General features: G+C 42.1%; 1 pseudogene; it reads right to left on the bottom strand.

Annotated features, from left to right (window-relative positions):
- Positions 1-8,678: 8,678 nt before the first annotated feature.
- On the bottom strand, positions 8,679-9,125 carry Pole3-ps2 (DNA polymerase epsilon 3, accessory subunit, pseudogene 2; annotated as a pseudogene).
- Positions 9,126-11,360: the final 2,235 nt, after the last annotated feature.

Here is an 11,360-nt window from a genome sequence, read left to right as displayed (position 1 = left end):
GACCTCCAGATATGTACTAGCTTTGAGTGTACTTGAACACACACACACACACACACACACACAAAACTTAGAAATTAAAAATGTGGATAAAATCATAAATGAATATTAACAAAGAGAATCAAACAACATTTAAACACATAACCCATCACAACTAGGTAGACTGTAGTCCAAGTGTTCAAGGGAATTCATCACTATAAATCGAACATAATTCGTCCTATAAATAGAAAAAGAAAATACAATCATTTCTATAGATGCAGAAAAGCCACTCAATATTATTTTAAGACTCACTCATGTTTTTTAAGCATCAGTTAAAAAGCAAGCATAGGGCTTTAGATGGCCCAAAAGGGAAGGCCTCTTGTTTCCAAGGCTGATGCTCTGACTTTGATACCTGGAACTCACATTGAGGAAGAAGAGAGACGATACCCGTAGGATGTCTTCTGGCCTTTTCACAGACAATGTGGCACACTTCCCCCACCCCAGCTGTAACACACATACACACAGAAAAGAAAAAAATGCAAATTTAAAACCTACAAAGTAGAGATAGTCTTTTTTTTTATTTAATTAAACAATCCTTGAAGCAGCCTTGTTAAAGTAAGTCCTCTGACCTCCTATTTTGTCACATTATGTTACAACCAAGGTAGATAAGCACTAGAAACATGTTTTGAAACAAGAAGGCAAACTGTGTCCTTTAATAAATTGTGCAGTTTTACATTTATAAGAATTCAATCAAGGAAGAAATTTGTAAATCAATAGTAAGAAACTAAGGAGAGAAGACACTACCTAGATTAAATGTAAAGTCTCAAAAATCATGCTTCAATTTCACCTCTGTTAACGGGTTATGTGACTAATGATATAAATGCATAGAGCTCCATAATGTAGTTAAATAACAGGACAGTGATATATAGATATCAACCTTCGTTAAGTTACATGGGTCTTGTCTTTGTTCTTGTATGTGTTCTCAGGGGCAAACCCAGGACCTCATGTATACAAGGCATGTGCTCTACCACTGAGCTATATCCCAAGTCCTGAAACGGAAGTTTTAAAGATTTATTTATTTATTCTGTGTATATTAGTTCTGTAGCTGTCTCAGACACACCAGTAGAGGGCATCAGATCCCATTACAAATGGTTGTGAGCCACCGTGTGGTTGCTGGGAATTAAACTCAGGCCCTCTGGAAGAGCAGTCAGTGAGTGCTCTTAACCTTTGAGCCATCTCTCCAGCTCAAAATGGAAGTTTTAGACATAAGCATTTTTTACATACTTATTTATTTAATGTGTGTGGACAATCCTGTGCCACACTATGGGTGTGGAGGCCAGAGGACAATTTGAAGAGTCTAGTATCTTTTTCTATCACGTGGGTTCTGGGGATCAAACTCAGGTTATCAGATTTCATGGTAAGTGCTGTTATCTGCCAGCCTGAAATGGACTTAAAATTTTATTTTTATTTGTAATTTGTGTGTGTGTGTGTGTGTGTGTGTGTGTGTGTGTGTGTGTGCACATGCGCCTGTTTGTGTGTGTATAGGTGTATGGGAGGCCAAAGACTGAGATCCTCTTGGACCTGGAGCTATGGCAGTTGTAAGCTGCTTGACAAGGATGCTGGGAGTTGAACTTGTGTCCTCTGAGAGAACAATACTTAATCACTTAGTCCTCTCTCCCACCACCTCAGATGGACTTTTACAAAGCAGTGTTCCCTACCTTTCACACTGGTCAACTCCAAGTGTATTAGAAACTCACCTGTAGGAAAAAAAAAAACAAAAACAAAAACAAAAGCTCATAAGCAGGCAGAACCATGAGGGAGTTTGACTATAACATGGGGGAAATTCTAAACCATGAACTCAAATCCAAGCACAATACTGAAGATGGCTGTTATAGTTGACTGGAAGAAAATACAGGTTGGGCTGGGCTGGACTGGGGACATTGGCTCAATGAATGAAATGCTTGGAGCATAAGCTTGAAGACCAGTGTGTGGATCTCCAGAACCCACAGAAATCAACATTAATTCTAACCCACCTATTTCCAGATGGGAGACAGAGAAAGAGTCCTTGGAAGCATGGAGGCCAGCTAGCCTGGTGTCAGCAGCAGGGCTCCTGCCTGGAGCAGTGACTGATACTCAAACTGGCCTTTAACCCCACATGTGCCAACTGGTATGCACATGTACATGCACATACGCTCACATGTACACCGTACACACATACATCGTGCCATGCATACTCAGATGAAAAAAAATAAGGATGTTTGGAGTAGTCATAAAGTGTCATCCTTAAGGTAAGAGGGTGAGGTGAAAAACTTGGTACCATTTGTAACCTATAATATTATAAAAGTCTGGTCTCTGTAAGGTATGAATGGATGCTTTAAAAAGAAAAAGATTAGACCAAACCTGTAGAAAATGAGTAGAAATATGAATAGCAATTTTTCAAAAAAGGTATAGTTAGAGCTGTAGAGTATAGGTGGTCAAGTGATTAATTGCAGAGTTACCAAATACAGGCACAAGCAGCTCTTTCTCACCGAGTAGGTGGCTAAGCCGTCTAACAGTGCAAGCATGCTCAGGTAGGCTGCTCTGAGGACACAGTTACTCTCAGGCACTTCTGGTGGAAACAAAACCAGGTCGTGCCTGTGAGGGGAACTGGGTCTTACAATGTCTAGCACTCAAACGTTCTTAAATAAAAGCCACCTTGGCATTCTGACTTCTGAATATGAATTTCTGAACAGGAATATGTCCTTCTGAATGTCTGAACGGGAACCAGGAACATCCCAGTATAGTAGCTAACAATGGCCTTCGGGCTATGTCAGTGGAAAAAGCAAGGCATCGTTTACGGTGTACTCTCTAGCCGATAAAGTTTGGTGTGCTGCTGCAAATGTAAGCATCATTTTGGTTTTCCTTCAAAGCCAAATCATGTACCAAAGCCTTTATAAAGTGTGGAGGGAGGAGAAATGGAACCAGGCTGAGAGGCTGTACCCTTTCTTTTACATTTGTCTGTGGAAGGAGTTTATTTTTTATGCCATTATAAATTTATCAAACTGAAGACAGAATCTTCTGAAAAGCCAAACAAGATGCATTGCACGCCAAATTATGAGATGACTGTGGAGTGTGAAAGTCTTTTCAAACAAGATTTTATTTTTAGTTATGTGGACATATGTGTCTGTGGGTGTGTGCACGTGTGTGCAGTGCCCAGAGGTCAGAAGAAGGGGTCAGATGTCTGGGAACTGGAGTTACAGGGTACTTATGATTGTTGGGAATCAAACAATCTAGAAGGGCAGTGTGAGCTCTTAGTCACTGACCCACCTCTCCATCTCTAAGCGTGGTGCTCTTTTAGTGACGCAGTAGTTATGATCATCAGTTCATTCTTAATTATATATATTTGAGAGAAACGAATTCAATGGAAGGTGCTTCTATCTTTTTTTGGTGGTATTGTTTCTCCAGCTTCTTGACAGTGTTAGAGAAGCTGGTGTTATTCTGCCTGGGTTGAGCATCTACTGTGGGATAAAACAAAGGAACAGTTATAGAGTGCTACTGGAGGTTGGGGCTTTTGCATTGCAGGCATCAGATAGGTTCATCCAGATGAGCTTAGGATGCTTTTGTCTTAAGAAAAGTTTGAAGCATTTCCTGGCTTGCTGTGTGTATTCAAAACAAACACACCTTAGCAGCAAAGAACATGCCCAATCCCCCAGACTCTACCTTCGAATGACATTTCCCACAGGAAGTTATGGGGGCTCTTTGGAGACTCGATACTTTTTCCTAGATGTTGGCAGGAAATGCATGGGATGAGGAAGACATATGGTCATTCCCTCTGACTTCTGCCTGTGATCCACGAGCATGAATACACTCTCTATAGGCATAAGTGTGCATACCCCCTCCCAACGCAGATCGGTGTAATGTGTGTGCGATGACTAATTTTGGTTATCAAATTGGTTGGATCTGTGTCTGTGAGACTTGGATTAATTCAAGTGTCTGTGAGAGTACTTTATGGAAAGATCACTTCGGGGAAAGATTCTACGGAACGGGCTATGTTCTCTTTAGGTAGCCTGTATGCTTTAAAGGAGAAAAGAGTGCTGCTTTGCCTGTTCGCGCTCGCCCCCTGCTGGTAGGAGTTGTGAATGGACCTCAGGATTAAGGCTTGGTGATAGGCTCGTTGGTGTAGTGAGCTATCTCTCTGGCTCAGTATGTAACATTCTGCTAGCTGTGTTCCTCGGAGATCCTTGACTAATACAATGAGCTTCTGAACATGCACTGTCTATTGCCTGTGCAGTAATCTTGCTGACTGAATCTTAATTTGACCAGTACTTTAACATTTTAAATTTTATTTTCATATTTTAATTGAAAAATTCTCATACGATATATTTTGATTGTTTTATCCCCTCTCCCTATACCTCTCAGATTCTTTCCTCATCCCTACCCATCTAGTTTTATATACTTTCTGTCTTATAAAACAAAACAAAGACAAACATAACAAAAACCCCATAAAATGAAAATCAAACGAACAATCAAAAATTTCAATAAGATGCATACAAAAAAAGCCAAACAAAGCAAAATTAACCCAAAAGTACACACTCCCCCTCAAACCTTCCCAAAAAGCAAACAAACAGAAGAATCCATAGAGTTCATTTTGTGTTGGCCACCTACTCCTGGCCATGGGGCCTGCTTTACAGTGTGATTGATACACCCAGTGACAGTCCATTGGAGGAAGCTGACTCTTGTTTTGCCAGCTAGTATCAGCTGCAGATGGCTTCTTGGTTGGGGGTGAGGGGGGATCTGGGTCCACTTCCCTCACTCAGTGCTGGATCTGCTCTGGCTTGAATATATCAGGTCTTGTGCATGCTGTCACAGTGACTGTGAGGTCATATGTGCCTCTGTCCTGTTGTGACTGGAAGACACTGTTTGCTTAGGATCACCACCATGCCTGGCTCTTATGGTCTTTCCTCTATGCCTTTGCAGCATAGAACCCTGGGCCTTGAGGGGAGGGGCCTGATAAAGACATCCCATTTAGGACAGGGTGTTCCAAAGTCTCTTGCTCTGTACCTCAGGGCTGACCAGGCCTTTTGATGATGTAACAGATTTGAAATGAAAGGAGGAATATATTAAGTGAGTCTGTGGAGATGCAAACAGCAAATTCCAACTTTTGCAAAACAACCAGACAATCTGATCGTTTTGCCTCATCAATTCAAAGGGAAAACCAAAACAGTAGGAAAACGTGCTATATATTTACAGGCGTAGGGGTCTCACCTAATAGCAGTGTGTGGACCTGTGGTGAAAATGGCCCCATAGGCTCATAGAGAGTGGCATTGTTGGGAGGTAGCCTTGTTGGAGTAGGTGTGGTGTCGTTGAATGAAGCATGTCACTAAGCGGTGGGCTTGTGACTTGAGTTCTCAGAAGCTCAAGCAAGGCCCAGTGTCTCTGTCCCTTTCTGCTGCCTGTGAATCTGCATATAGAGTGACCGACTCCTCCAGCACGGTGCCTGCTTGAATGCTGCCATGTTTCCCACCATGATGATAGTGGACTGCACCTCTGAAATGCAAGCCAGCCCCAGTTAAATGTTTGCCTTTATACGAGTTGCCATGGTCATGGTGTCTCTTCACAACAGTAGAAACCCTAACACAGGAACTTTTCGCTTGGTTTTGATTTATTTTCAATCTCCGTGCTCATAAACCAGTTAATTTTTATAAAAAGGTTGGTAGCCATGCATAATAGTTGACCCATCATGACAGCAGTGTGCTTGAGACAATAAAAAAGGTGTGTGTGTGTGTGTGTGTGTGTGTGTGTGTGTGTGTGTAGATCTAAATTACAGTCCCATAATTTGGAATGCTGATTATATTTCATTTTCTATAAATAACATTAAATTACTTGCTCAGTCTCCCCTAGATAATACATCTGTACATAAGGTACCTGGATGTTTGACAAGCTGTAGATACCATGCCATACTGGAGAGTTGACCTTATTCTATGTAGTCAGGGGTTAGGCTCGAACACTAAGAAAATAAAACCAGCTAGGCAATTTTACCATACAGCCAGACTTGAGACCCACTGCAAAACGTCTAGAACTTTCATCTAGTTTTCTGGTTCAAGTCCACAGAGCCCTGGCTTCTTGTACTTTCTTTCTCAGTTATATTGAAGAATTGATGTATGCTCTTTTTCACTCAGTATTAAGCATGGGAAAGAGAGGGAGCTTATATTTTATTTAAAAGAATCAATAAGGGTATTTTTAGCTGCTCTGACTATTTGATTTGGGGCTATCGGGATGGGTTTCCTCATAAGAAAGATCATTTGAGGGACTGATTTTGCCACATGGAACACTGTTCTAATGCACTGTTGTCATGGTCAAGTTTGAAATCTGCGATACCTTAGGATACAAAGGAAAACGTCAGATGAAATTAATTCGGCAGGAGGAGCATGAGCTCGATGGTTTGCTCTTTGGAGCTGACATGACAGCTCTCTGCGTGTCATCCCAGTGTCTGTTAAAATGAGCTCTGTGTGCCAGAAACGGCTCCGTTCCCACTTTGGACTGCTCTTAGCGATGCCACCATCTGACCAAGGCTGTATCTTATGCTTCTTTTTCTGCCTCAGACTGTGCTGGGCTTTAAAGTTAGGGCTTAAGTGACATCAGATATGTGGCTGATAGAAGAAAGGTGATGCAGATGCCATGCACACTGCTATTCCTGTCACGCACACCTGCCATGCCCGATCATGTCTTGCCTCAGCCCCATTTGTTTGTATGGAGTCACCTTTATGCGTCAAGTACTGTTCTAGGATCTGGGGAGACAAGCTTAGGTGTCTTGAGGGAAGCTAGATTTGTATCTGTGTCCATATTGCTTTTGGGTCACTGTTAACCTTTATAGCTTAGATCTAGAATATTCCTTAAATGCCGGTGGGTTTAAAGGATTAATCCTCAGCTTGGTGCTGTTGGGAAGTTGTAGACCCTTTAAGAGTTGGGGCCTATAGGTCTTAGGTCATTCGAAATTTGAGGTAATGCCCTTAAACATTGTAGGGACTTTTCCACTCAGTTTATGCATCTCAGACAGGTCTCCCTATGTAGCCCAGGCTGGCCTTAAATTTGTAGTCTTCTTGCAGCAGCCTCTTGAGAGCTGGTATATGGATGTGTTCCACCATGATCTGTCTGTCTGTCTGTCTGTCTGTCTGTCTGTCTGTCTGTCTATCTATCTATCTATCTATCTATCTATCTATCTATCTATCTAATCTATCAATGTATCTATCTATGCATCTATGTATCTATCTATCTACCATCTGTCTTCTATCTATCTATCTATCTATCTATCTATCTATCTATCTATCTAATCTATCAATATATTTATCTATGTATCTATGTATCTATCTATGTAACTATGTATCTATCTAATCTATCAATGTATCTATGCATCTATGTATCTATATGCATCTATGTATCTATGTATCTATCTATCTTATCTATCAATGTATCTATGCATCTATGTATCTATGTATCTATCTAATCTGTCAATGTATCTATCTTTCATCTATCTATTCTTCCTCTATCTTTCTATCATCTTTCTCTGCTATAAGGTGGCCAGGCCTCTTCTACCATGCAGTCCCAACTTAATGTGCTGCCTTACCACAGACCAAAAGCAACAGGGCCAATAAACCACATCTTGGAATCCCCAAAACTGGGAACTCCAATTAACCTCCTCTCCTTACCAATTGGTTATTTTCTGATTCTGCTGACTCAGCTATCATGGGAGTTTGTTAAGGTGACAGAATGCTAATGAGCACACTCCTTTTATACCTATCTTTATAGCCATCTCTCTGTCATTTGCTGTTTATGCCTTGGCACACCCCATCATCACAGGATATGTGAAATTCTTTGGTTTCTCAGGGTCCCAGTAGCCACCATGCTCCCTGCCATCCCCCCTCCACCCAGAAATCTCAAGCCACCAATCTACTATTCTATTTCTTATGCAGAAAAACATGTCCCATTGGACTTTAGAATTCAGTTGGGAGACCTTAACCTGATGACTTAACTCACTTATAACATTACTTCTTTTGATTTTATTTCTTGATTGGCATGTTCTGTCTCAGTCCTGCTTCTCTTTTCCAAGCTTCTGAAAGCTTTAGATGCTCTCAGGCCTCTGGGACCCTGTGTCTATAGTTTTCTGCACCAGGATCAGTTTCCTCCATTCCTCCCTCAGAGCCAAGTTTCTATGTTGCCATGGAAGCCTTTGGCAATGCTCGCACACAAAACATTCTCATCCCTTCTAGACTGAATGCTTGGGATTGAACCCATGGTAAAAATGATGATTCAAAACCAACCCACCTTGTTTTCCCCAAATCCATTTCGGACACCTTCTTATGCCTCTGGTCCATAAACTTCTAAGGACACACAGGGCCTCCTGTTTGACGTTCAGCCATCAGCACCTGGTCATGATTTGGAGCAGAGTGGGCAACAAATGAGTACATTTGTTTAACGAAATAGACATTCGAAGACCCAGGACGATGATAAGTGGATAAAGAGGTGAACAGTGCAGATGTTATTACACTGTGGGTGTTTTCGTTTTGCTTGTTTGTTTGCTTGTTTTGGTTTTGACCTTTCCTGTTTCTGGTCAGGGACTGGTGCCAAAGACAGCTCTGCCTTGCAGGGAGAGGCTTCACCTAAACACACTTCAGGATCTCAGGGTGGTCCACTCCACCGTGCCACTGTATACACATTCTCCCCATTCAGTTGTCTGCCTCCTCCTCTTCTTTCTGTTCTTCCTTGTTCACTCTTTCTTCACCTTCATCCTCCTTCTCCTCCTCCCTGCTTTTGTCCTGTTCTTTGGAATCTGCCTTTTTGTCTTTGTCATTTTGTTGTTGTTGTCACTGGTGCTCCAAAGCATCCTTTTTGCCTTTCTGCTCCTGCCTGCATGTTTTTAGAGCTTCTTTCAATGGTGTTAGGAACTCCATCTTTCCTATGGCACACAGCACAGCACTGGCACGGAGAGTCTTGCACTTTCCTTTCATTGAGAAGTTTTTCCACCAAGGATGTGGCATAAGGAACACAATGGCAGTGCAGGAGACGGCGCCTGGGGCCTCCTCGGAGATGTTGATGCCATCCAGGAGAGCCTCCTTGGTGATCCTGGTACTCACAGCATCGGGCAGATTTAGGTCTTCACGCGTTTCTGCCATTGCTTCCTCTAGGGCCCCAGCCTCCCCTGTCTCAGGTCTCCTTCTTAGGCAGTTCCCAAGCCTTGTCTTGAGGAAACATCATAAACCAAAAAGTACAGCATCTTTCTCTGGAGAGTAGAACATTGCAAATAAAAGTGTCTCAGGAAACTACAAGCCAGGAGTTGGAGACCAGTTTACCAAAAGATTCCTTCCACCAATCCCCAAATTAGTCATGCATGGATCACCCAAACCACATTTGAACTCAGGGATGGCCATGCATCCTCTTATCTCAATCGTCATGCATGGTCCACCTCCCCATCCTCCTCTTCCTTTTCCCCATCATTCTCTTCGGATTACCAAACATTCATTGATCATTGCTTCCTATTGAATTCTGTTCTAAACTTTTTACCATTATCAATACATCAATTCTCAGAACAGCCTTTGAAGCAAATTCTTTCTATCTATCTATCTATCTATCTATCTATCTATCTATCTATCTATGAGAAAGAGGGTTCCTTTGTGTAGTCTTGACTGTCCTGAAACTCTGTAGTCCAGCCTGGCCTTGATCTCCTGCCTTTGCCTCCTGAGTGCTGGAATTAAAGGCATTGTAAAGGCATCTACACCACCATCTGGCAGAAAATCCCACTATTATCCCCATTTACACAAGAGGAGACAGGCACTCGAAGAAGGGACAAGAAACTGATTTTCAGATTGCCACACAGAGTAGCCCCTTAGAGGAATCAAAGACTTTCTAGGTTACAAAGCCTGCACGATGACTTAGTGGATGAAGCGGCTTACCTCACGAACCTGGTGACCTGAGTTCGATACCCATTACCCATGTCAAGGGAGGTGGAAAGCACAAACGCACTCTGCCCTTGAAGACTGAAGATTGCAGGTGCGTGCCACAAGACCCGATTTAGGCCCCACCTGTTAAAACTTACACTGTCTCCAAACAGTGCCAATCTTTAATACATGGCCATGGCGGGGCGGGGAGGGGACTACCCATGTTTAAACCACAGCAAGGCCCAAAATGGCCCTTAGTCCTATGGAAACCAGCTTGCAGTACAGTTCATTCATTTTTGCCCTCCACTTGGCCAGCTTAGTTGCACCCGGATGTCTGTGTCTCAGAACAACTGAAGCTGGGAATAGGACTTTTTAATTAAAGAGGGTAATGAATGCTACGTGGAATCGGAAAGTCGGGTCTATGCACCCGAGTTGCTGTTTGAAATTCCACAGACGACCTGCCAGCCCACGTCTTAGGGCTGTTTCTGCTTTGGAATCTGGCAACTGAAACTCCTGTTTCAGTTTTGATTTCCCATCAAGCATCTTGCAAATTGAGGGGCATTTTTCAAATTCCCATAAAGTTTGTGGGCAAGAATCTCTGAGGAGGTTTCCACCACCTCCGCTCCTGATTTGCGTGCCCTCGATAGCTTGCAGCTCTTGCCGGGTTCTCTGGTGTTAAATTAATAACAGCCGAAGTGGAGCCGGCAGGTAGGCGAAGATGGAGAGTGTCACGATATTAAAAAATTCTCCATCTATTATGTAGCTCAGTGTACGATGCTTTGTCAGGTTTTGCCCGTAGGTATCTTAACTTTGCTTAAACAGTTTGCTCACGTCTTTTAAACCCGGAGGACGGAAACGTAGCCCTCAGCACCAGTCTAGCCGACTCCGCAGCATATGTCGGCGGGATAGAGAAGACCAGACTCTGAAACTTATTTAGAATCGTTTGAAAAGGCACTAGATAAAAATTAAAAGGCTAAAAATACTTCCATGAAATTAAGGATCGTTCTCCTTCTCCCTTGTAGATACAAGGGAGGAGTGTTTGGGATCCAGATAAACATTATGTTCTTGAAAACAGCTATGCCTGTTTTCCAAACTCATGTGCTCCTTTGCACTGGCAGTGTTGGGGCAACTGCAAATCACCTACCAACGGTTTCTTGGAAATGATTTTTAGCGAGGATGCAAAATGCTGGAGGGAAGTTTCACAAATGTTAAACTCTGTACATTATCTGTTTGATATATTAAATGACAATGTAAGAGTTCTTTGAAAATATTTGCTATGAACATTTTCATGTATATATACATATATATTATGTAGCTATTATGCATATACATACATACATACATACATGCATACATACGTACGTACATACATAGAAAGCAAAGTAGAGGCAATAACACAATTAAGTCCCATGAAGAATTAGACTGTTTCAGCTCATATATATATATATAAGTATATATATATACATATAAGTA

The sequence above is a fragment of the Rattus norvegicus genome, chromosome 17, assembly GCF_021556685.1.
Source record: "Rattus norvegicus strain SHRSP/BbbUtx chromosome 17, alternate assembly SHRSP_T2T, whole genome shotgun sequence".
Taxonomy (NCBI): domain Eukaryota; kingdom Metazoa; phylum Chordata; class Mammalia; order Rodentia; family Muridae; genus Rattus; species Rattus norvegicus.
Note: the sequence above shows the minus strand (reverse complement) of the source record. Positions and strands in the feature narration are given on the sequence as shown.